This window comes from Camelus bactrianus, chromosome 20 (assembly GCF_048773025.1).
Source record: "Camelus bactrianus isolate YW-2024 breed Bactrian camel chromosome 20, ASM4877302v1, whole genome shotgun sequence".
NCBI lineage: Eukaryota > Metazoa > Chordata > Mammalia > Artiodactyla > Camelidae > Camelus > Camelus bactrianus.
In genome coordinates, this window is record NC_133558.1 from 1504372 (window position 1) to 1530956 (window position 26585).

Consider the following 26585-nt stretch of genomic DNA (forward strand, 5'->3'; position numbering starts at 1 on the left):
GGCGAGTCACCAGTAAAGCCCAGAAACAGGGATTTTCAGGGCCCCCTCCTTGGGGCCGGGCACACGTTTCCTGAAAGTGTGACTGTTGTAGGCTCTCTGGGGCCGGATGGTCTCTGGCACGACTGCTTAAGACCACCGTTTGAAAGTAGCCACATCTTCAAACACCTGGCCGTGGCTGTGTTCCAATAAAACTTTATTTACAAGAACAAGATGTGGCTGGAGGTGGCCCCAGGCCATGGTGTGCCAACCCTGCTCCGGTCAAAACTCCTGAGCTTCACATTCTGTTTTTCCACTTACTCCATCTCTTTTTCTTGCTTCTTCCAAATTTTCCATAACATCTGTAACGTAACCAGCCCACCAGCAACCAAACTGAGGAAGTTGGGGTTTGAACAGTTCAGTACCTGGAACCTGAATACGCCCCCTCCTCCGGGTTCCTGTTCCCAAGGAGGGTGCGCACAGGTGTGTGTTGAAGTGTCGTCACGCATTTCCCAGTCTGGACGGGGTGGCTGTGCTGTGTGCGGATGGGCCCAGCAACCCACGCTGCTCGTCTTGCAGGGCGGTGTCCTGAGGTGGCTTCTCTTTGCGGACACTTGGAGCATTTCCGTCCACTGCTTTCAGCTGCTCTTTGTGCTCAGTTCGCAGGTGCAAGGAGGAAAGCATCCTGACCCCTGTGAGCCCCTCTTGCCCTGCAGCGCCTGCTGCTCGTGAAGGCCGTCGAGACCCTAATGCTTAAGCTTCAGTGTCCAGATGAATTACAGCTCCTCGGAGTGAGGCCCTACTCAGTGCAAAGAGCCCTCCAGCTGCTCAGCCCTCATCACATAGAATCACCCGCCGACTCCATACCCAGCTTGCAAGAAGACACAACAGGCAGACTTGCCCTGCTGTGCGGAGGTGTGGCCGGGATGAAGGCCGGAGTTTGCCTGCCCCCCGCCCCCGGGACTTTATCTGTTACACAATTGAATCGTTATTAATAATTTGCCCATTCAATCCTACGTCACCCACCAAATACTTAGCAATCCTTTCTCATTCCCCAGGGACTGGGCCAGGCCCTGGGGATGCAGCAGGGAGCCAGCAGACGTGGTCCTGTGGGCTCTGAGCTCTCAGGTGCTCACCCGGAGTCACGCCACAACTGCGTCACCTCGGCGTGGCCAGGGCTGTGAGGGAGCCACGCCCGCAGGTGACCCAGGGACCCAAGAATGCTAGCCCGCTGCCTGTCAGGGCCAGAAACTTATTCAAGGGCGGTGACTTCTCTTATTTATTCACCGCATTATGTCCTGTCCTGTGGGCCAGACAGTCCTGGTTTCTCCCTCTTCGCTACCCGAAGCGAGCAGGTGAACGGTGAGTGGCAGAGACCAGGGTGCCTGAGCGGCCTTCTGTGAAGCAGCCAGAGGTAATGAACCTCCCGCACCGTGGGAAGGCCTTAAAAGCAGGTGGTGGGGGGAGTAACAGAAAGAGAGCCATGCGTGGAGGGTAACGCACACACATGGAACTGCCCAGTGTGTTGTAGGAAAAGAATGCGTGATCATTTAGGGAGCACGGGAGACACCTGAGACTGGCCGGGCCCGGGGCCGGGGCCGGGGCCGGGGCCAGGGCCCGGGGATAGCTGCGAAGTCAGAATAAAGGGGGAAAAAGCACGGGAGGAGTCTTGCACGTCTGTACTGAGAAACGCGATTGATTACATCTCTGCCCCTGAGGTCCTCAGAATAAACAATAAAAGCAAAAGGTCATCTGACAAAGCAAGTCGCCTCGCTGTTGTACTGAACAGAGGGTGATGACCTTTAAATGCTGGCCCTTAGCCTCAGGCGGAGAGGTTTCAAAATGGGACACGGGGCAGGAAAGATGGAGGCAGAGAGGCGGGGTCTGTCAGGAGAGCAAGGCAGAGGCAAGCGAAGAGGGCAGCTGCGGGGCTGGCGGGGAGAGCGCCTGTAAACGTGTGCTGTAGAGACGCTGGCTCCCCTGACAGCAAGGACCGATCTTCAGTCCTCCGTGCAAGGGTCTCGAGGGGCCAGGGAGGCCTGAGTGTTTGGTGTCCCCGGGTATTTAAGGGACGGCAGCAGGCTGCTGCTCCTGGAACACCCACTGGGAGGTCTGCTTGGGGTGCGAAACAGTAGCTGGTCCCTGGCACTGATGGTCTCACGAGGCCACGGGCCCTCTGCCGCAAGGTGGGGCTGGTGCGACCCCACGACGCAGAGGAGCAGGCATCTAGTGTCTGCCTCCTGCGCAGCCTGTTCCAAAAGCACTGCTGTCATTTCAGTTCTTTGCAGTAACAACACCACCGCATTTGTTAGGAAACACCACATACATCTTTCCACCCCCACGCCACCCCCTCCCCCCCGCCCGAGGTAATGAATAGCGAGTTTGGAAAGGAAAGAACGCGGACATCTCCCCCAGCAGCCAAGAGCCAAGAAATTTAGGTTCAGTCCTTTGCCTCCAAGTAAAACCTTGGGCCCGAGGGCGGTGACACCAAGAGGGGTCCGGAGCGAGGCTGCTGAGCGAGCGTCACACGGGGAGCTGATTTGTGGTTAGCAGCGTGGCGAGGCAGAGAGGGCATCGCTTATTTCCTGCCTGACCTGGGGCCTTGATTTATCTCAAAACCAAGAGAACTTTCCTCTTGGTAAAGGAGGGCTAATTCTTTCAGTAAGTCTTGGAAAGCTCCTGCCATCAAAAACAATCCCCTGCTGAAGGCACAGAAAGGCTCTGAATTGAAGAGAGGCAGCCTGGGGAGTAGCGGGCTGGGGCTGGTGGGGGGAGGGGTGCGAGAAGGAAAGGGAGCTGGAAGAGCTGGGGGGACGGACGTGGGGCTAGGGGTGCACATGTTAAGATGGAAAGGGAAGGCCAGCATTGGGGGACAGATGGAGTCGTCCCTGCCAGTCCCCTGCCCTCCCCGGCTGACCTCCCCCTGACTCCGGGGGGAGAAGACTGGGGCTCTGTGTCCTCGCTGGGCAGGGCCTTCCTGTGACCCGCCAGGGACCCTGGGCCCTTTCCCACAGCCCTCCCCCCAAGCCTCGCTGCTGCTCCGGGTTTATTTTTTCAGGTGAGTAAACTCTGTATCGAATGCTGGTTTCTCAGTTGCTTTTAATTAGGCTTCTGGGCCCCTCTCTTTCATCTCGGTGAAATCTGCGTCACTTTTCTCCAGCTATTTTTGGTTCTAAAGCCTGGGTTTGCTTTCATTTAGCTAATTGAGGGCACACAGGAAAGGAGAAAGGGGCTAATCCCAGTAACTCGACTTTTCTTAAGGTTGTGATAAGACACACGTTTTCTCGCAGCAGAAAATCGTTTTCCAAATGTTAACTCTGCAGCCTCTTCCCTGAGGGGCAGCGGTGCCTGCCCACCAAGGCTCCAAGGCGAGGGACCTGCGCACTCCCCGGAACCCTGGATTCCGGGGAGAGGGTGGGCGGGCAGGTGAGAGGTCCTGCTGTGGCCAGAGACCCCTCCACACGAGCCTCTTCCCCTGGCGGTCGCCAGCCCTCCAGCTCCGGCTGTGGGGCTGAGTGACGCCCAGCTCTGCGCTGAAGGCCCTGGCAGACACCCGCTGATGTCAGAGGACAAAGCGGGTGGCGATGCCCTTGACATGAACGGCCAGCAGCCAGGTGCCTCTTTAATCCCAGGAAGGACACTCTCTCTATATTTTTTAAGTAAAATTTTATTAAATCTTAATACAATTAAAAGACAATAAAAATAAAAAGACCCTTTGTTTGCCCTCTGGACCAAAAGATTCTGTGAAAACTATATTCACGAAGTATGTATAATTTGTTGTTTTTACCAAGGCTGTTCCATAAACTTTAGATCTTGTTAGGATAATAAAAACAGGCTTATGTCGTACAAATATTTACATTTACCACTGTTACTGTGTTTTTATAATTGCCGATAGGCTTCCAGGTGTTTCATACGTTTCTACAAAATGGAAAAAATAGCCTACGTTTTTGTTGCCAAAGAAATCAAAATCATATTTGCATTTACAGCTCAAGATACTGTTGTCCCCAAGTCCACTCCAGGAGACAAAACAGCACAAACTACCAGCTACTTTTCATCTGAGAAGTAAAGAACTTAGATTGTCCAAAACCGTCCATTGACAAGAAACCCAAATTCCACGTTCAAGTCACTTTCAGAGGACAACAAGCGGTGAAAATATTTGCAACTCATTCACGCAGATGAAATAACTCACACCTAAACAGCCCCCGCCAGTCTGCGCAGAAAAGCCGACGACCCACGCCCCCACGTTCAGATACACGAGAAGACGCTCAGCTTCACTCACAGTGAGTGAAACACAGGTTAAACTGGACTGAGATTCCGTTTTCCAACTCCTAGTTTGTTTAAAGAAAAGAATATGATGTGGTTGCAAAGAAGAAAAAAGTCACTTATGAAAAGCATGTGTATGTGAAAAACATGGGTTCCCACCAGCAGTGCATGTTGTTTTCAGTTTCTATGGGGAATCTGGTAACAGCTGTTAATACTGTAAATGCATATACTCCTTGACTCAAAGTTCTTTTCCTAAGAACTTATTCTATAAATATATTCATTGAAGGGAGAAATAAATAATGCACAAGGTTATTCAGTGTGGCATTGGCTGCCATAGCAAAAGATGAGAAACAACCTAAATTTCCTCAATAAGGACTGGTTAAGTAATTCTGCTACAACTCTTCAATGGACTACTATACAGCTGTGAAAAGGAGGAATCTCTGTGAAGCAAACTCCACTACATAGTGTTAAATGGGAAGAAGTCCAGTGTGTGTAATACATTGTCACTTGTTAACAGTAGGAGGTCTCAATACAGATGATAGTGACAAGGCGTAAAGGCAGGACTCACCTACGGGGTTCTTGTTTGTTTGTTATAATATAAAATAGGTCTGGAGGCACACGTAAGGAGTATTTATGTGCCTCTATAAGGAGTAAGTGGGCTGGAGAAGAGGCTGGAAGAATCTTCACCATACACCCTGTTACAGGTGGAACTGTGTCCCCCAAAGACATGTCAGGGTTTTAACTCCCAGTCCCTGTGAATGGGACCCTCTTTGGAAATAAGGTCTTTGAAGATGTCATCAAGTTCACATGAAGTCATGCTGGGCTGAGTGGCCCTAATGCAACAGGACTATTGTCCTTATTAGAAGGATAAAGAGACACAAGCACACGTAGGCACGCACACACACACGCACACATGCTCACACACGTGTGTGAGCGGGTCATGTGGAGATGAAAGCGGGCACTGGGGTGATGTGACAACGGGCCAGGGACACCAGATGCCGGCAACCACAGCCGCCAGGAGGGGAGCCTGGAGCAGGCGCCCCCCCGCCCCCACCCAGCCCTCGGAAGGAAGCAACCCAGCGCTGCCTCAACTTCCACTTCCGCCCCCAGGGCTGGGAGACAGCTCACTGACGGGGGCGCTTTGCTACGGGGGCCTAGGAGACTAGTGCAGGCCCTCTGCCGTTTTTAAATTTTGAACCATGGGAATGTAATTTCTCTTCAATGAAATAAGTAAGTAGATTAGAAATTTTCTGGCCAAAAGTGAGAAGAAATAAGTAAAGTGGGTCTTCTTCTACCCTGGCTCTGGCATGATTTCTAAGATCAGGCAGAACGTCACAAGATACATGGGGCATTCATTTCAGTCACGTCACCCACCCATAGGCTCGCAGTCTGCAAATGAAAGAAAGAGACTCTCAGAAACCTAGTGGACGCGGGGCCCCGGCCCTCTCTGTGCCTGAGCCGAGACTCGGCTGTGGCCGGACTGGCCCTTTTCTCATCTTGCCTTCCTACCATGCATTTGTTTGTTTCGTTTTTTTTTAAGAAAAAAGGTGAGTTCATTTGATGAGCAGGAAAGCCCGCCTTTGCCCACCAGAGTGAGCAGAGCTGTCTGGAGAGCTGGGTCTGGAGGGCTCTCGGGCACACTGACATCAGACCATCATCCCCACGTACGCCATGACGATGCCGGCGTCACCGGTACTGGGGCTCCTTCCCCACTTATGGAACGAGACTCGGCTTCCTGCCAGCGAGGACTGGATCACGTTTATATCTGGTATTAGCTCCGAAATCGGAAAAGTGGTTGTAACCACAATGCAACCAAGACACCAAAGTGTCTGCGCAACCAATGAAATCAAAACACAGCGGGCTTCAACATCAGATGCTTGGCTGAACTTTTTTAAAACACTTTTTAGTAGGATATTTTAGATTTATAGGAAAATTACAAAAGCAGTGCAGAACATTCTATCTGTCCCACACCCAGCTGCCCCGATTACTGACCTCCCGTTAGTCTGGTCCCTTTGTTACAATGAATGAACCGACAGTGATGACTCTGCTACTAACTAAACTTCACACTTCATTCAGGTTTTCTTAATTTGCACCGAATGTCCTGCTCTGCCCCAGGAGCCCATGCAGGGCACCTCGTCACATTAGTCATCATGTCTCCGTGGGCTCCTCGGGGCTGTGACAGTTTCTCAGACTTTCCTGGGTTTTGAGACCTGGACAGTCTTCAGGACTGCTGGTCAGGAATTTTGTGGAACGTCTCTCAGTAGGGAATTGTCTGAATTTTTTTCTCATGACTCACTGGGTTTATGGTTTGGGGGAGGAAGACCGCAGAGGCAAGAGGCCCTCCTCGTCACCTCCCGTCAAGGGTACGCGTGACTGTCGATGTTGACCTTGACATCTGACTGAGGTCGTGTCTGCCGGGCTTCTCCGCTGCACTGTTTCCACACCGTCCTCGGTGGAAGGAAGCCACCATGTGCGTCACACACTTAGGGGTGAGAGGTTCTGCACCACCTCCTTGAGGACAGAAGTTCTCCATAAATTATTTGGAATTTTCTGCATAGAAGATTTGTCTCTTTTCTCCCATTTATTTATGTATTCAGTCATTTGTTTATATCAGCATGGGCTCATGGATATTTATTTTATACTTCGGGTTATAATTCAATGCTACTTTATTTACTTAGCTGGATTTTTTTATTAAATAGAATGATTGTCTTGGCATTATGAGCAGATCAGCTTAGAACCCAAAGTTCACTGCACAACTATTCACCGTAATCTCTTTATTTGTGCTCACGTGGTAACCGTATTGCTAATAACTCACTGCTGAGCATGTACGCACCAGGTGCGCTCACTGTGCTGCACGTGGGAGGGGGGGAGGCGAGGGGAGGGCAGAACGGGGCACGTGCCCACCCACAGGCGTCGTCACCTCACGTTTGGCTTTTTTATTTGCACACAGCACAGCTTTAGGAAATGGGGGTGACAACAGAGACCATGTAATTCCTGTCTTCAAGAAGCTCCAACAGTCGTTCAAGCAGGCGAGATACACACCCAGGAGAACCTCCCATGCTGTAAGTGGGAGTGGAGTTTGGTGCAGCCACTATGGAAGTCAGGATGGAGATTCCTTCAAAAACCGAAAATAGACTTACCATAGGGTCCAGCAGTCCCACTCCCAGTCATATACCAGGGAAAATTCTAATTCAGAAAGATACATGCATTCCAATGTTCACAGCAGCACTATTACAATAGCCAAGACATGGAAACAACCTAAATGTCCATCGACAGATGACTGGATAAAGAAGCTGTACTATGTTTATACAATGGAATACAACTCTGCCATAAAAAAGAATGCCATTTGCAGCAACATGGATGGACCTGGAGATCATCATAGTAAGTGAAATAAGCCAGAAAGAGAAAGAAAAATACCATATGATACCTCTCACATGTAAAATCTAAAAAAAAAAGACACCATGAACTCATCTATAAAACAGAAACAGACTCTGAGACGGTAAGCAATCTTATGGTTACCAGGGAAAGGAGGTGGGAAGGGATTAAATTTGGGAGTTTGAGATTTGCAAATGTTAACAAATATATATACAAATAGATTTAAAAAAGTTTTTTTTTGTCTAGCACAGCGAACTATGTTCAATATCTTGTAATAACCTTTAATGAAAAAGAATATGAAAGCCAGTAGATGTATGTGTATGCATGACTGGGACATTGTGATGCACACCAGGAATTGACACGCTGTAACTGACTGTACTTCAATTTTAAAAAATTGACAAGAAAAAAAAAAGAAAAAAAACTGAGAGACCTGTAAAGTATATATATATATATAGGAATAACAGTGGTGTGGTTAAGTGTTCTCCGTGTATCACAGCCACTGACAGTGGTTTCCCGTGAGCCAAACCTCATATGATGCTTTGCACAAATGTATTCACTAGGATGTGCTTTTAAAAAAAATACAAACTTGGAAGAGATGGATGCTTTCGTTTCAGGTCTGAGATTTTAAAATAACTGTAGGACTTGACTCTGCATTAGCTTTTACAGCGTGACGTCCATCCTTCCTCCCGCAGGTCAGGTTCCTTGGGTCCTTTCCATTTCCTCCAAGACCATCATCCTCCCTCCTGCTCCCCCCAACCCAGAGGTCCCACCAAGCAGATGCTGGATATGATTCTTCCTCAGAGCCTCGCAAATGTTTGGAAATTACCACAACAGGGCTTCCGAAAGAACGAGGCCAACGATTTTCTCTCAGGAAGCGTGATGTGGTAAGGGGTCCCATGGCAAAATCCCCGACTCCTAGCTGGGGCCCCGGCCACCCAGGGGACCATCACCATCAGGGTCTTTACATCTTAACTTCCTGCTGACATTCAGCTGACCTCACTGGACCAGCGAAGTGGCCTTGGGAACCGAGGCCACTGGGCTCCATCCCCATCCACACTGTTTCCGAGGTGTTGGAAATAGGAGGGGTTCATCAAAAGCCCAAATCCTCCAAACCGAGCTCCCCGGCTACCTGGAGACCCACTGTCTCCTCCTCACTGAGCAGGGCCTCCTCGGTTTTCACACTGAATTGTATGTGTTAAGGAAGTACAACATAAATTTGCATCTTCCTCATCACAGAGGACAAGTTCCTCTGCTACTTACTAAGGGGGAATGGCCCCAGTGATTAAGAAGGAGAGTGACGCCCGGCATTTCTGCCGCTCTTTGGAAAGTCCTGCACATCCGAGGGGTTTCGTGCGTCTTCCTATCTTGTGTTTGCGACGCTCTCTTTACAAACGACATCCTTAGTGTCAGTCTGGCTATAATGATCACAGCGAACCTGGATGTTCATTTTATGTCCATTTACTCCTTACAATAGCCTCTGGCAGGCACTGTTCTCCTCCATCTCACAGAGGAGAAAACCAGGGTACGACAGCCTGCCTGTGCATGCACGCACCCTGTGGCCTGGGTCCTCGCCTGCACTCACGCCTGCTCTGCTGTGTGGCCGTGGGCCAGTTGCCGACGTCTTTGTCTCAGTCCCTCCCCTTTAAATGAGGGCAGTAATACCTGTCACCCGGGGACTCGTCAGAACTGAATGACATAGTTCACATGAAGTTCCTGCCGTGTGCCGCATAGATGTTGGATGGCATTTTTATTTGGACCCCATTGTCCTTTGACAGCGCTGAGCTCTGTTATGTGCCAGGCACTAGCCTCATGCTGAGGACGTCGGTTCCCTGTCGCTGCTGTGACAAATGGTCACAAACCTGGTGGCTTAAAACCACACGGGTTGTCATGTTACAGCCCCACAGGTCAGAAGTCCTCCACGGGTCTCACTGGCTGAGATGAGGGTGTCGGGAGGGTGGTGCCCATTCTGGGGGCTCCAGGAGGCCCCGCTGTGCTGTGCTCCACCTTCAAAGCCAACGATGACGGTTGACTCCTCTCACATCCATTGTTCCGACCTCCTTTCCCAGCACACCTCCTTTTTCCCTGGTTAGGACCCTGGTGAGGGCACTGGGCTCACCCAGGTCACCCAGGGTCACCCCATCTCAAGGACCCTAACTGCAGTCTGCCTGCAAAGTACCTTTCCCCGTGTCAAATAAAATGTGCAGACGTGCAGGGAATTAGGACGCGGACATCTTTGGGGGCCCTTCTTCTGTCTCCAGCAAATGGTAACCAGACACAGTCCCTGATTTAATGAGGTTTACTTTTGACCCCATTTCCAGCTGAGAAAGCTTAGAAATAAGAGATGAAATGGTTTATGGGGGCCGTTGGAAAGGCCAGCCAGTGTCAGACAATTTTAAGATTCTGGGAAACTGAGCTTTTTATAAAATGCATCGATTTCTCTCTAAAAACACAATAATACATCAGATTAAAAAGAAAGAAAGAAAAGAAAAGAGAAAGAAGTCAGTGTTGCCAAAGACATCCACTGTGATATTCTAGTGACCCCTTTGTTTGTCTCCCTGATGCTTGGGGTGTAAGACTGACGTGTTAATACATTGATGCTGGAGGGGCTATTTCAGGAATATTTTGAAAATATAACTAAAATTCTTAATCTGAAGAGAGATTCAGGGAACTATTTTACTTTGTTCCTATAATCAGTCAAATTCACTTTCACAAAACAAATATTCTGCTTGAGGATAGTCAAAGCCAACTCTGCGCCGTGGTCGCACTGCTGTTAACGCCCCTCTCTAGGGCAGACCTCGGCTCCCAGCCCCCGTGCGAACCAGCGCTCCCATGTCCTGCAGAGCTTCTAGAAATCTCCTTGATGTAACCAAAGTTCTCCTTCAGTCTGTGGTGTCACTGAGCTCGGGCATCAGAGCTTTGAAGTCTCAGAGTGTCTGCAAGAAATAGTATTTCCTAGGCTGAAAGTTCATGGTGCCTAGAACTTAATGAGGCTTAGAAAAATAAATAAATTTTAAAAAGTGAGAGCCCACCAGCCTTGCGGCACTGTATCATTACTATTCTGGCCCTTCTGCTGTTGTTTAAAATCTTCTCTAAAAGCCAGAATCCTTCATATCCTTACAGATACTTCATGTAAGCCCCTGTTTGTCAGTGAATATCAAAGAGCGTCCTTACTGAGGGAAACACGGACGTCACAAGCAGCGGCCGTCCACACGCTGCGTGGCAGTGGACTGATTTTGCCGGAGTCAGGCCTCCATGGGGCGCTTTGGAGGTTTAACCACACCGTGTCCCCCCAGGAAGCTGGGACCCCGTAGGGCGTGGGAATTGGCTTTATTCTGACCCACCCCAGTGAGACCCCAAGGCTGTAACAGAAAATTCTCGCCACAAATCAAGAAGACGACTGATTCTCGTGTTTCCAGTATATAGGTCAGTGAGTTCGGAGAAACTGCCATTCAGTTCAAAAACTGGAAGAGATTATTGATCATCCACCCTAATTTCACGATTTTCTGAATGGAGTGAGTAGGGCCCAGAGAGCTGGGGGATGGGCCAGGGCTGCCCTCCAGCCAAGGACAGAGCCAGGGGCGTGGGAGCAGTGACTCACATCCCACCTTCCTGGGCTCTGAACTCAGTGGAGGAAACTCTTTGTCATAAAAATTAAACCTTTCTGTCTCAAAACTACGGAACTTCCTGCCTCTGTAGGGAAAATAACACTTGTGTGTGTGTAAAACCAAGAAAAAGTAGTGAAATAACACGCCATTGAAGAGTTTAATGGTGATGTCAAGGATGAGGGGTCGAGAAAGATACTTTTGATTAATTTTGAAAAAATTCTGGGTGTCAGTAAAGGTTTAAATGTGCAGATAGTGTGCTTCCTCAGTTCACATCTTAAACATGTGTGAACTGTAACACCCCTCCTCTCCTCACAGCCACCTCCAGGACCAGGAGCGGCCATGGCCCCACCCCTGTCCCCTAATTGCTCACCCCGTCCCCCTCTTGTCTGGCCCGTCCTCTAGCACGCCTCCAAAAACCATCTTTCTCAAAATGCAGTGTATGGCTCCGCCCCTCCGGAGTTCCTCTGCAGTGCTCCCGGACAGTCTCAGCACGGGAGCCACTGCACCCACGACCCTGCTCCCTGGCCGCTACCTCTCCAATCCCAAGCTCCTTTCCTCCCCACAAATCATAGGCTCCAGACACTGACAGGGCAGTGTGTGCAGAACCAGCCAGCTTGGTCAGCCCCTGCACCTTTGCACCTGCCCACCCCTCTGATTAAGGCTCCTGCCCTGCCCGCTCTGATTAGGGCACAAGCCCCGCCCCCTCTGATTAGGGCACAAGCCCCGTCCCCTCTGATTTAGGCACAAGCCCCGCCCCCCGATTAAGGCACAAGCCCCGCCCCCCCATTAAGGCACATGCCCCGCCCGCCCCACACGCCCCTACGGCATCCCTGCGGCACTTGCTGGCCTTCAGCCCAGGCATCTCCTCCTGGCCCCCGACTTCCCTGACCGTCTTTTGTGCCACGCTTGGAGCCGTACTGACCTCCACTGTAGCCCGCGGGCCCCTGTGACGGCCACGGCTGTTCTGTTTTCTTGTAGACCCTCAGGGCCTGACACACACAGGAGCTCAAGGCTCATTTGCTGGATAAATGAATACTAAAGGTCTCCGGATTGAGCTTCAGGCAGGAAGGGGTGGGAAAAACCGTCTCAGTCGAACAAGCAGCCCTCCCGAAGGACACGGCTGGTTCTTCCGAGCCGGGTCTTTCCGGGCGCCGTGCTGTGCTTCCCTCTAGGGACTGTGAGCGGCGGGGAGCCTGCGTTTCTAAACGGGAACATCCTGAGGAAGCCGGTCTGTCTGGGGACTTTCTCGCGCTTTGTTCTCTGCCGCTCCTCACGTCTCGTGTACTCACACAGCAGAAACCCTCCTGACAGGGAGCGCTGGGCACGCTGACCTATCAAGGGGTGGAAGCGGGCTCCAGCTCCAGGGCCAGACTGAGAGTTCCCAGAGCCACCTTGCACGCCGAGGAGCTCCCAGGCTGGGGGAATTTCCAGCTCCCCTCTACTCGTGGGTGTGCAAAGTAGCATTTTCTGTACGTTGTGGATACGAGGCTCAGTGGCCGAGCGCTTGGACTCTGGAGGCAGACTGACCTGGGTTCAATCCCAGCTTCGACACCTGCTGAATGTGCGACCTTTGACATGCAATGGCTCTAATCCTCCTTTTTTTCCCTCTTTGAAGCAGGTGGTTGTTGTGAGTCTTGAGAAAATGCAGGGGAGACACTAAGCAGGGCACCTGGCATATAGGAAGCGATCAAAATGCTGAAAGCTGGTGATTGTCATTGCATTGTAACTGTTGACTTTGGGACAGGCTGCTGGCTTGAACGTGTCCCAGATAAGTGCACATGCCTCGTGTTATCATGTTATAACTAACGCTGCGGAAGGTCAGGACAATAATCCTCTTATGATAGGTTGCAGTTAATTCGCCTCAGCTGATGGAATCGTGTGTGTAAATTCCACTTAGTCACCTAAGTGACACTGATTTTCCTGGTATGTTGTGCGTGTGTTTTGGTCACATGTTGCTGCTTAGAAATACTGCCTTCAAACCTTAAATGCATATTAGACCTTAAATGCATGAAAGAAGCCCATCTGAAAAGGCTACAAGCTGTGTGCCCCCCACAATAGGACATTCTGGGAAAGAACTGTGTAAACAGACTGCAATGAAAAGATCAGTGATTGTCGGGGTGGGAGGGTGGAGGCGGGGAAGAAAACGGGATTTTTAGGGCAGAGAAATTATTCTACATGATACTGTAATGGTGGACATGTGACAGAGATTTGTCAAAACACGTAGAATGTACACCACCAGGAGTGACTCTGCATGGAACCTGTGAACCTGGGGGGAGGGTACAGCTCAGCAGCGGCGCACATACTTAGCATGCGTAACGTCCTGGCTGCTACCCCCAGTACCTCCATTAAAAAAAATAAGTAAATAAATAAATAAGCCTGATTACCTCCCCCCTTCAAAAAATAAACAAAATAAAAATAAAACAAATAAGTCGGTAAACAAACTGATTAAAAAAAGTAAGCATGCAAACTAACAAAAAATAAAGTTAAAAACAGACAAACAAAACCTGTGGCCCTTAGTTATAATAACCTATCAACATTCACCCGTCAGTTCTAACGAGTGCACCGCACTAATCCCCGTGTGCAGGAGGCTGGCGGCACGTGAGAGCTCTCTTCTGATCAATTTTTCCATAAAGCTAAAACTTCTCTAAATTAAAAAAAAAAAAATTTCTTTAGTCTTAATTTTTTTAAACTTTAAAACTGTTTAAATTTCAATTTTTCTTTTAAATGAAAAAAAAAATGTTAGTCTATGAGTTTTTTAAAAACTGCCCCAAACTTAGTGAGAGCCCAGAGTCTAAAGAGAACAAGTGGCTTCCCTTCTCAACACAAGGCCGAGAGCTCACGGCCGTCCGTGATGGACTGCAGCAAGCTGGCTCACGTCTCCAGCAAGTAAGATGACCCTACTGGAGAAAAAGATTAAAGAGAGAGTCACTGTTCTCAAGGTTGAATGGCTGCATTTCCCAGGACGCTTCGTAAAAAGCGCTAAGTAACACTGAGGGCTCCGTCACAACCCGCCACGCAGCGCACAGAGGAAGGCTGGTCCGCACAATCGCCTTGCTAGAGGACTGGAGCCAAACTGCATTGTTTCCAAATAATTCACAGGAGGGCTGGTGTAAATTCATGAAAATTTAATTTTATCACTTTCAAGCAAAAGCAATCATTAGACACAGGCTAACTGCATTTCTTACTAAGCTCTTAAGTATTGCAGCAAATGTCCCAGGGAGCAGTGGGGTCCCCCGGGGCCTTCAGGACTCCTGGACACGACAAGGGCCCCGGGAGTCTTGGGAGGAGCTGATGGCTCGGAGGCCCGAGTGCATTGTTCCAGTCTGGGGTCCCGCTGCTTCCCTGGTGGCTCCCGGAAGCCTGCCCCCCCAACCTGCCCCAAGCCTCGGGGGTCTCTCCTCCAGTCTCGCCCTCCTGCCCTTGGCTATCACGTTGCCTGTGTCCTGCATCTTTTCCTAAATGACTGGCATTTGGGTGCACAAAAGCCAGAGGTGTTCTTGGACCTCTTTTCTCTCTGGCCTGACACAGCCTCCTGCGAGTCGGGAGATCTCCAGCCAGATACCAGCCAGACATGTCACAGAACTCAGTGTCATCAAGGGAAGACAAGGAGGGGCGGGTATAGCTCAAGTGGTACAGTGTGTGCTCACCACGCACAAGGTCCTGGGTTCAGTCCCCAGTACCCCTTCCAAAAAATAAATAAACGAGTAAACCTAATTTCCTTCCCCCCCAACCAAACCAAAACAGACGGTAATAAAAGGAAGACAAGCCAAGATGAACTGGGGCGGAGAAAAATCCGTCGACTGGGAAAACAGTGCAATCGTGGGGTGGGGGAACCAGAACATGCTGGTCAAAACGGGCTCGTTTCAGGATTGACAGGTGCAGGTACTAAGGGCCTCTCGGTGGGGGTGAGGGGCGGGGGTGGCCCAGCGGGGCGGGTAGGAGGAAAAGGAAGAGGAGACAGGGGCCAAGGAGGAGGAAGGAGAGGAGGGTGAGACAGCCAGGTTCTGTGGGAAGCAGGTGGAGAAACTCCAGCGAATATTTGACACGAGATAGTCTGAAGTAAGGCCCAGGCCAAAAAGAGCCTCCTTTTTCCCGGTTGTGAGGCCAGGAAGACACAGAGAACCACGAAGAAAGGGCTGAGACTTCCGAGGTGGGGCTACAGGAAAGGTTATCTGGAAGGAGGGGCAGGGTGAGCTCACCTGTGCCGACCAGGGGACGTGCGACCAAGTGCAGCCCGGCAAAGTGACATGGGCCCCTGCAGCGGCCCGGCCTCGGTGACAGGGACTCAGAAGGTGGCGACAGTCTCCGGGGGTGAGGAGAGGAGGGGCAGGACCACAAGTCCCACCGGAGGCCCTGTTTGGGGAAGGAAAGCGTTTCTTCTCCTTTTCTTGGGTGATAGCTGCCAAATTCATCCAAAGGGAACGTCTCAGGAGTCAGGCAGGACCACCCCTCTTCCTGGTACCTGAGCAGCCAGGAAGCTACAAGAACTTTACTTCATAAGCAGACGTTTATAATTTAGTGCCTGGACTGCCTAGCACTGGCTGGCAGTTGCTGAGAGTCTTTCATGGCTGTGAGCAGGCAGAACCGTCCGCCACGGCTGCACTGTTAGCACAGCCTTTCTCCTTGGAGAGAGCAAAAATAAACTCTAGTTAATACTCCCAACCCAAGTTGCAAATTTGGTAATCTACACGCTTTTCTTTCTCTTTGTGCCGCTTCCATTAGAAAGATACGCACCCACGGCCTGTATCACAGCGATAATCACAAACGTCACTAAGACACACCATCTGCTTGGAGAGTGGGAGGGAGCGGATGCCAAGCGGTATTTGCAACCAGCTAGTGAGGGTTTTCCTCTAGAGCCCAGTTACTCAAGTTCAGAAAATCATTTCCATCTGAGGAAGGTCTGGGGCCCAGGGTATCAAGAGGGGTGGGGTCAGCCAGTAATCTGATCTGCAGAAAAACTGTCACAATTATCACCTATGCTGGTGGTCTTGGCCCAGGTTCCAACTGACCAGGAACAAGGGGGAATCACTTCTTGTTCTCATTCCCAGAGGCATGGCTAGCGTAGTTCCGGGGCCCTCTGTGGTCAACGAAGGGTGAAGGGCAGGCTGTCTGTGAGGCTGGAGCCAGCCCAGGACTTGGAGACCCAAAAGCCATCATCTCAAAGCCCAGGACATTTAGAAGACCCCTGTAGGGGGCAGAATTCTGAGGTGGCCCCAAGATTTCCATCCATGGTGTGTGCGCACCTCCCAGCCATTCAGGTAAAGACAATCTGGGCAGTGCTGTGAGGGGCTTTCCCAGATGTAGGTCAGGTCCCAAATCAGTACCTGAAGGTAGGGAGATCCTCCAGGGGCTGACCTGATCACGTGCGGCCTTGAACTCTGGAGGCAGGGCGCAGAGGGTCAGAGCCTGACAGGGACCTGGTGTGCTGCTGCTGACTGGAAGGGGCAGCGGCCACCTGGCGAGGGCTGCAGGGACTCCGCCCCCGGCTAGCGGCTCTCCGCGGACACTAGCGGGGCGACTGGGGCCTCAGTCCGACGACCACAGGGAACTGGCTCCTGCCAGCAGCGAGGATGAGCTTGCAAACGGATGCTTCCCTACAGAACCTCCAGACAAGGGCCCAGCCAGCCGCACTCACAGAAACGTGAGTGATGCTGAGGCGCCAAATGTGTGCGGCTTCAGACCACCCAGCTTGTGCTCGTGCGGTTTTCCGCAGCAGGGAGGGCGCGCAGCCCCGTGCGGCCTTCTGTGCTTGCCGTCCTCCTTGTGTCCCGCTTACCCTCATTCTCTGTCTCTGAAGCAAGTGACACCCAAGGCAAGCCAGGCAGGGGACAGTGATTCTCTGGATCTGAAAGAGGAGGGTCCTTTACATATTTAAAATGGAATTAATGTTTCTGTAACAACGTTTTGGTATTTAGGGTTTTGTTTCACTTCAAAAACAAAACAAGGCAGGTTGTTGACTGTGTACAGTGGGAACAGGCCATCCCCAGTGACGCTGACGACCGTATACCACCACACCCGCAGCCCGCAGATTCTCAGAGATGGGACAGTGGGGCCAGCATGGGGGGGGGGGGGACCGAGCGAGACACAAAATTCCAGGGGCGCCAAAAACTCAGTCATTAAGAGAAATCCTATTTTACAATGTGGGCAAACCCACAGAGCATAAAATGTCCCTTTTAACTATTTTTAAGCTCAGTGGCATTAAGTGCATTCACACCGTTGTGGAGCTGCCCCCAGCACCCACCTCCAAGACTCCTTCCCTCCTGCAAAACCGAGACTCTGCACCCGTCACACAGTAGCTTCCCAGATAAATGACATCTCAATGCAGTTTTCAATTGAACTGTTTTTTAGAGCAGTTTTAAGTTCACAGCAAAATCGAGAGGAAGGTACAGAGTTTCCCATCTGCCCCCTCCCCCCAACAGCCTCCTGCGTTTTCAACACCCCCACCAGTGGTACAGTTGTCATCGGTGAGCCTGCACTGACACATATTCGTCACCCAGCGTCCACCGCTGTCCACGGGCTTGGACACATGTGCAGTGACACATACTCATCACCACAGGTTCACTAAAACCTTCTGTGCACCTGTTCCCCCTTCCCCCAACCCCGGGCAACCACTGATCTGTTCCCCGTGCCCATGGTTTTGCCTTTTCTAGGATGTCATGGAGCTGGAGTCATTCAGGATGCAGCCTTTTCAGACTGGCTTCTTTCACTTAGGAATTGGCATTTAAGTTTCCTAATGCAATACTTTTTTAAAGATCAAAGTTAATGCACAAAAAATCCAGGATGAACAAAATATCAAAATTGAAAGACTGGGTCAGTATTAGTCTTCCCACTGTAGCTCGCTCTGCAATCTGACTGTGTAACAGATTCTGGCCTGTGAGGAAATTGGGGCACTTTCTCTTGACCGTTTGCTGCCAATATTTTCGCTTATTTTGAGGAGAGCAGCTAAGTGAATTAGTAAGTCGGCCGTGACAGATGGGAAATGGAGTCAGGCGTTCCTGCTTGCCCCGCCCCTCCCCTGCCGGACGTTTCTGGGAAGTTCACAGGTGGTGGGTGGTGTAGACTGCAGCTGCGAAGTTAGCTCAGATCACGCAGATAAATAAGGGTTGGAGGCGCCTGTCCGCCCCTTCCAGCTCACACTCCCATCAGAGCTTCCAGAACTTTTGCTGGAGTTACTTCAAAACAACTTCGTTCCAAATTTCAGCAGCAAAGTGCTGAGCATTACTTGGTGATGGGGAAAGCAGAGTGCTGTCCCTTCGCAAGCTCCCTCCCCCTCCAGCCCTCCCCCCCCCCCCCGGGCGCTGACGTGGGGGTGGAGGGGCCGGGGTGCTGGGGGAGCACCCCGGGAGGCACTGAGCGGGGCCTGACTCACCGGGCAGGCGTTTTCAAGGAGCCTCAGAGCGCACTGCCGCGACGGGGGTGGGGGGGAGCTGTCATTGCTCTGAGCCAGGCCCAGGGAGGACGTCGGAACGCGCCGTTTCTGACACCCCCCGGGGGGCAGATGGGCTCTGGGCTTCTCAGATGCCAGCAGTGACTCAGCCAGTGCTGACTTCTCAGGCGGCGGGGTCCGGGGGCGAGGGAGGGGCCCCCTCCGAGTCTGACGGTGGCAGCGGTGCGGGAAGATGGAGGAGAAACACGGAGGTCGGGTGGGGCACGTCCGGGGAGAGGAGGCCCGCCTGAACGCCACCTGAAGCCTCTTCTGGACACAGAGCCCTTCCCAGGGCTGCCCGGCTCCGGGCAGAGGGCAGACGCCGTCAGGTGCTCTTCCCCCCCAACAACAAAGAGCCCCCCCCCCGCTCCCAGGAGGGAGGGAGTGCCCCGAGCAGATCCAGGGGAACCCACGGGCTCACAGGGGAGCGGCACTCGCTCCCTTCTATGTCTGGTCTCCTCAGGCTGTTACGGATGTGCTGCTTTAAAAAGGAATGCAGATGGGTTTTACTGTTGATCTCTTGGAAGTAGCTCTTAGCTTCTAGAATTCTCAAGGGTCTAGAAAATCAGTGGGTGAAAATTCTGCATCTCTTCCCCACTTCCATGAATCTCAACACCAGGAGAACAAAACCCGCATCCTTCGCTAGAGCTGGGGGCCATTCCTCATAGGCAATGTCTCTGTATAAAAGGAAGAGACAGATTGGAGTGCGTTTTGGGGCAAAAACCCTGTGTCCCAGTATTTTCATGTAGGTCTTTGCACCGACCTTTGCACCTGCTTTGGGGAAAGAATTCATCTCTTGATTTCAGTGATGGGCAAACAAGCTCTCAGAGGCTTCGGGCAGCCCCGTGCCTCCCCCCGCGCCCCCCACCCGGGCCTGGAGAGCTGGCCCCGGGGACCTGAGGCCACATGTGGGGCGGGGGTTGAGGGGTGTGAGCGCTGTGAGCGAAGTCAAGTCAGACCACGCGTTTGTCCCCAGTAGTCCAAGGCTTCCTTTTGAGAAATGGAATCTTATTTTATGTGTTTCCTAGCCTGTGAAGCACCAGGTGTCTCCAGGTGACCTGGTCCCACTGGAGGAGACGGACGTCCCTCCCCTCCCCAGGCATCTTCTGTGCTCTCAGCCACCGGCAATGAGACAGGGACCTTTGATGCACCTGTCAAGTGGGGTTCCAAGGCCTAGGAGCTCCCCCGAGTCACGGGACTTTAGCCCGTGTCCTGACAGTGGGTTTCCACAGCAAGGAACAGTGTGGGGAGGACAGGTCCCCTGACATCTCGTGGCGCCGTGGTGGGGCTTGTGGGATGAGGGACCTGGGGTCCCCTGGGTCTCATCCAAGGCCCAGCAGCAGCTGACCCTTCTTTCCTAACCCCCAAAAGAGAGGATGAGTGCTGCTCCCTGGTCTTGCCCAGTGGCTTAGGGCTGGGGTGGGGGTCCAAAGGGGACTATAAAGTTAGACGTCTCCAACAGGGTGAGGATGATGTATCCACACTTCCTCGGGGTGAAAACTCACACGTGGAGCTGTCCAGGGGCCAGGGTGGAGGCTCCCTGGGAAAGCCAGCCCACGGTGAGGCCTGTGGCCAGCCAGCCAGGCCCCAGGCGGCCTTGTCCTTTAACCCATCCCTCACCGCCAAGATTATCTCTCTTCCTGGCGGTGAACTGCCAAGCCAAGGAGCCCACAGCAGAAGGAAAAGGGAACCATTTCAGACCGTGCAGGTGTGTTTCTGTTTCATCCTTTTAGCAGGAAAGTCCACACAAGAACAAAACAAAATACAAATAAAAACACAACCTCAAGCGCTGTGTGTTGACATCCACCCCGACCCGCACCCCCTTGCTGTGTCTTGGCTGCATCCTGGGCCTCTAACTGCGATTTTCTTTCCTCCCCTGTTAGATTCCTGCTCTTTTGAAGTTAGGAAACGTCCGTGGTTTCTTTCAAGCGTTTGGGGCAAGTTTTTTCTTTAAGAGTCAGAGCAGGAAGAGGCGTCCAGCTTACCTTGCTCCCTTCCTGAAGTCCAAACAAGCGCCCAGAAAGCCGCGTCACACCCCTCCGTTCAGCGGGGCTCAGTACCCGGACAGGAGGTTTCAGAGCCGTTTCGCTTTTGTGAAGACCTTTGGAACTGGTTTGAAAAGCTTCCAAAGACTTGGAGAGACAGCTTGGACCGCTGGAGGCTAAACCTGGTGTGGTTATTTCCCTCCTGAGGCAATGGTTCAGAAAAACCCTCCCTTTCCTCAGAGGACTCCATCCCCACTGGCCACCCACATTGGGGATCCACATTGACTGGCGGCTGGGATTTCCCATATCTTGTCCTAATTCCATTTCTCTGTTGCATGGAGAAGGCCACCAGGTGTGCCTGCCGCTCCCCTGGTCCTAACAGAGAATCAGACCCTGAGATCTGCAAGTGATGGAAATGAACAATTTTGAATGAATTTACATGCCCTTATCAAATAGTACCTCTTTAAGACCCTTTTACCAAAACAAAACCAAAACAAACACCATGACACTTAATCCCTACATATTTCAACATGTATCTCTAAAGAGCAGGGATGTTTCTCCAATTAATATATTACAAATACCAATACTATATGTGGCAAATGTAGCAATGATTCCTTAGCATCACCTGAAACTCACTTCATATTCAAATTTCTATTATTGTCCTAAAAATATGTTTTATAACTGTTTCTTTGAAACCAGGATCCAGTAAGTTTCATGCAATAAATTTGCTTATTATGGCTCTTAAAAAAAAGACTCACAGAACATTAAGTTTCTCACTATGCCAAAAAAAAAAAAAAAAAAGAAAAGAAATTCCGACCCAAACTCCCCATTTCATCTCATTTTCTCAAAAAAGGTGTGGAGCTCCCCGTCTTAAAAGATGGTTACAGGGAGGGCTGGGCACAAATCAGCTCAGTTCTCAACCGTAGCGGTCACCTCTTGGTCAATAATCTGTGTCCTGCTTTCCAGATTACTCTCCTTTTAATAAAGCAAAGCAGAAATGCCAAGCTCTGTGTGTGCTAAGGCCCTGGCAGCAGGAAGCAGGCAGTGTCCAACCTCCTCACTTGACGTGGAAAACTCCGTAGACAGTACCTGGCATCATCTTGGCCACTTGACAGACAGAGTGGGTGTGTGGGCGTCCTTAATGCCACAGCCGCTGAGGCTACAATTAACTTTGAGTGGTCACATCTCTGAATAGAAGCAGTGACTCCCAGAGGCCTGCGATGGTGGCTGTGTTGGGTGTCGGCCACCAGGGTAACAAGCTAGTTGTCACCGAGGCAGACAGTGGACGTAGTCACCCATCACCCCCGCTGCTCCATGGAAGCCACGGCTCATCAGAGGAGCCGGCGGGGCTCCAGCCGCAGAAGGAGCCCAGCCCTCCAATGTGGGCTGGATTTTTTTTTAAGTTCCATGATCAAACCCGGGATTTGTAGCCATATTTCATTGTCGGAGTTAGAAATAAAAGCTAGTCCTCCCAAATCACGACATCCAATTCTCTCTGTTAGAACGTGGTTGCTTGCTACTTTTGGGTGAATTCCAGTGACACCATAAATATTGAGCTTCTTTGGTAAAGGAGAGACTACTCGTGAGTGAGCCGTGAAGGCAGCTCTGCTTAACTAGAAAACGTTACAAAGGAAAAGATTCAGTAAATGGGCTTTTATAGTCTACGGGGTTTTTTGGTAAGATTTAATAATGGTAAATATATCTATTCCCCCCAAATTAATTTATATGCTAAATTTAGTTCAAATAAAAATCTTAACAGAACTTATTTTAAAAAAACCAAAAAGATAGCTTCTGCTTATCCTTTTAAGCAGCACATTTTTATTTTGAATCATATCCATTTTGGTTACTTTTTTCCCCCAAAACATATTACGAACTTCTCAGCCACCTTGATAACTGATTTTTAAAAAGTTACAGTAACACACACATCACACAGTTTATGGTTCTCATCAGTTCTCAGCGTGCTGCTCGGTGGTGTTAAATGCATTCACCTGGTGGGACCGTCACCACCACCCACAGGATCCGGTGATTTTCAACATGAATGAACTTTCTTTGACGCTCAGTGTCGCCTTTAAGCCCAGTGCTGCACTGTGTTGTGACATCACTCGCAGGGGGCAGAGAATGATCCGTGCTGCTTATCCCTGTCCATGGGACCTCTCGGGCTGCTAAGGTTGGGGCGTGAGATGTGTCTCTATGGCCCCTCTTCCAGCAGAGGGTCTAACAACCATTTTTTGCCTGCTTTCAGGACGCTTGCCTGTGACACTGCGCCTCCCCGGGCTTTCCGGCGAGTAAGGCTCAGACGCCCTCCGGAGGGGCCTCACAGTGCGCGTCTCCAGGCTTTGGAAGATTCTCAACTTTGCCCTGGATTGTAGTGACTGACATGAGTCTGACCTGTAAATGAAAGAAGACTCTTCCTCTTGGGAATCTTGGTGGCCTGAGCTTCCCTCAACATCAAAAGGCAAAACACAGAATAACATCCGGAGGCCTCGTCCCCACGGTGACAGCAGAGGAGAAAACTCAATTATGGAGACAGAAGAATCTAACCCAAACCCCCTTTTCGGCTACTGTCACTTCCTGCCCTAGACTTGGAAGGCAGGTTCTTTCTCTGTTTGCCCTCAATTTGGCTCGACCATATCACTTTTACTCACGGCATTATTTCTCCTGAATACAGCCGGCAGAGAAATAAACTCGGAATCTGAAGGTCGAGGGCGACCGTGAAGAGGGGAGGCGGGTGGGGAGGCCACGCCTTCGAGGATGGTCTCCTTTCTGCCCAGTGTCTGCCGGCGGGTGAGCGAGGGTTTGCTGGAGGCACCTGCTCTGGGTACTTTATTTGGGGCTTTTAGCTAAGTCAGGGGTTCTCAGCTGGGGGTGGTTTCATCCCCGTGGGGCACTGGGCGAGGTCTGGAGTCTGTTTGCTTTGCACAGCTGGGGAGCGCTGGAGTCAGCAGAGTCCGGGGGGCCCTCAAACACCCCCCAGCACACAGGGACCCCCAGCGTGGACGATCCAGTCCCAGGGTCAACAGTGCTGGGCTGGGAAACCCAGAACTGGGCGGTCCAGAGGCCACGGAAGAGATGGATGCCGCAGGGAGGGGACAGAGAGGGATGCAGTGACCACAAGAGGGTCACCATTTATGAAATGTTAGTGGGTGCAGACTTCCTGAAAACGGACTTTTGAAGCTAGAGGACTATTGCTTTTTGGAGTTTGACCCTGTAAAATGTGAAGGGTCCCGTCACACAGTTAAGGCTGCAAGGTCGGGCTGCCCTGAGCATTCCGAGAACTGTTGTGATCGTGTAAACGGCAGCAATGAAGTGTCTACATGGAGTGAGAGCGCACACCTGAGATCTACAGACATACGGACACAGATGGGTAATGACTCTATACGCGCTACGGGTTCTGCTTCTCTGGGGAACCCTATCGTGACCCCAACTAGTTGAGAAGAAAAACAATTGAAGACAGTTTAAATTCTCAACAGTAGGAGCCAATATATTCATATGATGGAATACAAAATATTCATTAAAATGAACAATTAAACTTATCTTTCCACCTGAGCAGCTCTTGAAAATAAAATGTCGAATATACAGAACGGTCCTAAACACCATACACAACAGGATTTAAATGTACGTACATAAATTTTAAAAATCTAAAGCAATGCCTTTATTATGGAAAATAGAAGTGTAATAAAAATACAAAAACACGGACTGGAAGGGCACACATCAAACTGATTGGCGTCGTGGCCTCTGAGGAGGGAGGGGGTGTGGGGAGGCAGGCGGCCAAGGAAGAGCACGGAGGAGACTTCCATTTCCTCAGTGACACTGGTTGTTTTATGACGAGTGCCCGAGGCACGTGCGACACGTCACTGCCCTTGCTCTTCGCAGGTGCAGCGCCAGCGGGTTGGATTGTGGCCCCTGCCAGTTGCGTCCACAAGGAGCCCGAGAATGTGACGTGATCCGGAAAGAGAGCCTTTGCTGGTGTGGTGCAGGATTCGAGATGAGGCCACCTGGATTAGGATGGGCCCTAAATCCAAGGGCAAGTCCCGCTTCGCACCACGGACTTCAATTCTGCTTCCCAAATCCCGGGGCTGTTATCCCAACATGTGCAAACACCCTGGAGAGAGAATGAAGGCAGCGCCCACAAACGCGACCGTGAGGCCTTGTCCTTCGGCAGGTGGTCCCCGAGGGGGTTTGTTCACAGGGGATCAGAAATGGAAATGGAGAGGAGAACTTTCTGCGTTAAGTCCGCTTACCTTTTGTTTTCTTGATGTTCCCCTAAAATATGGTATGTGGGATGTTCAATGTTAAAGAGTTGTAGGTTTTTAAATTATTTTTATAGTTGTAAAAAAATTAAGTGAACGCCGAGTGTTCTCTGTGCGTTATTGATGTTCCTGAAGGTTCTTTCCTACAGATGGGAGACATAGTTTTTTGCGCTTCGGTCGCTTGCTCTGGTTTTGGCATCAGAATACGGTCTTAAGGCCGTTTAGCCCGCACTCGGGCCCTCTCCTCCGCCGTGGCAGTGGTGGAGGCCACGTGCTCCATGACAGAGCCGCAGAGGAAGGGCCCGGACCCCTGGTCACCTCTGGGAGGGCCCCACCCCCACCCCCACCCCCACCCTGAGAGACGGGCGACCTGCCCTCGGACAACAGAGGTGAACTTCTGCTGTGATAGGAGACCTACCTGAGGGCTCCTCTCTTTCTGCAGCACAGCCCCTGTTTCCTGACTGATACAAGCCGCCTCGACGACCTCTGTGAACAGGTCCCACCGACGTAACCCTCCATCAAGGAAGCTGGCGCAGGCAGCTCCCCTCAGGACCACAGCAGCACTCGTAAGCACGCGGTCAAGTTGGTTTACTGTCTCTTTCCTCGGATTTCACAAATCGCTGCCAAACAGTTTACCTCTCTCCTCTGACTCAGCACGTTGTTGTTTGAACACCTTTGGCACAATAATGAAAACAAAGGTGCTTTCAGAGTTGGCACTGGACACCAGGGCCTGGGCTCTGAGGCCCAGCCAGCACAGCTCTGCCGGGTCACATGCTCCTCCAAAAGGCGGGTGGGCCAGCCCTGCACTGGTGCTGGCGTGTCGGTGCGTGTGTGTGTGTGTGTGTGTGTGCGCGCGCGCGCATGTGTGTGTGTGTATCTTTGCTGAGTCTAAGGCTTCCCAGCCCAACACTGAGGTTTTCTGTAGACTTCTCGCATGCAAACAGCTCACACATGATACATATGTGACTCAAGGAAGCAGCGTAGTGATGCCAGCAGGGGTTGACGTTCGAGGGACCTGGGTTCAAAGCCTGGCCCTCACCAGCAGTGTGTGCTTGTGTCGGCTTGATCTCCTCTTGCGGAAAGTGGGCGGTGGTATCATCCCGCGGAGTTCATCCTGAGTATTGAAGGTGCTCAGCGGAGCACCTGGTTGGTCTTGAGCTCTGACTGGAGTTGACTAGCCACATAGGAGTCCCCAGAGGTCTGCTAGCCCACAGGTCAAGGAAGATGAAGATGAAGGTGGCGACCACATCCTTGAAGTCCTGCCCCCTCGAGGCAGGTGTCATTTCCTCCCTTGGAAGCCGACACCCTGGGAAGGGCCAAGGGTGGACCCAGCCTCGGAGGAGGAGGAGGAGGAGGAGTGGACACCAGGGGCCGGGTGAGGAAACCCCACAGCCAGGAGGGCCCTTCCCTTCCCGGGAATTCCAGGCTCAACCCTCAGGCAAATCTGAAGACCAGAAAGACACCTGCCTCAGCTCAACTAGGTGTGTTGTGACCAATTTTCAAGCAGCAAAAACCTGTGTGTTGGCAATCTTGTCCTGAAGTTGATGCTGAAGAGAGACATCGTGAGGGCTGTTCGTTCCAGTGTTTCCGGTTATCCCCGTATGATGGTGTTCCAGAGGACTTTTCCGAGTTTATTTAACAAAAGCAATCAAGTCATTTTCCTAAGAAAAATCAATGAAAATAAGGAGGAAGCACCCAAGTTCTG

General features: G+C 51.2%; 1 long non-coding RNA gene across 3 annotated transcripts in view; it reads left to right on the forward strand.

The window, feature by feature from the left end:
• LOC105079763 (uncharacterized) overlaps positions 1–3865 on the forward strand; it is a 193450-nt gene extending 189585 nt beyond the window's left edge. For all 3 annotated transcript variants that reach the window (XR_012500862.1, XR_012500865.1, XR_012500863.1), the window contains one exon: positions 636–3865. This is a non-coding gene — a long non-coding RNA (uncharacterized LOC105079763). The remainder of the gene's footprint in view (positions 1–635) is intronic.
• The last annotated feature ends 22720 nt before the right edge of the window (positions 3866–26585 follow it).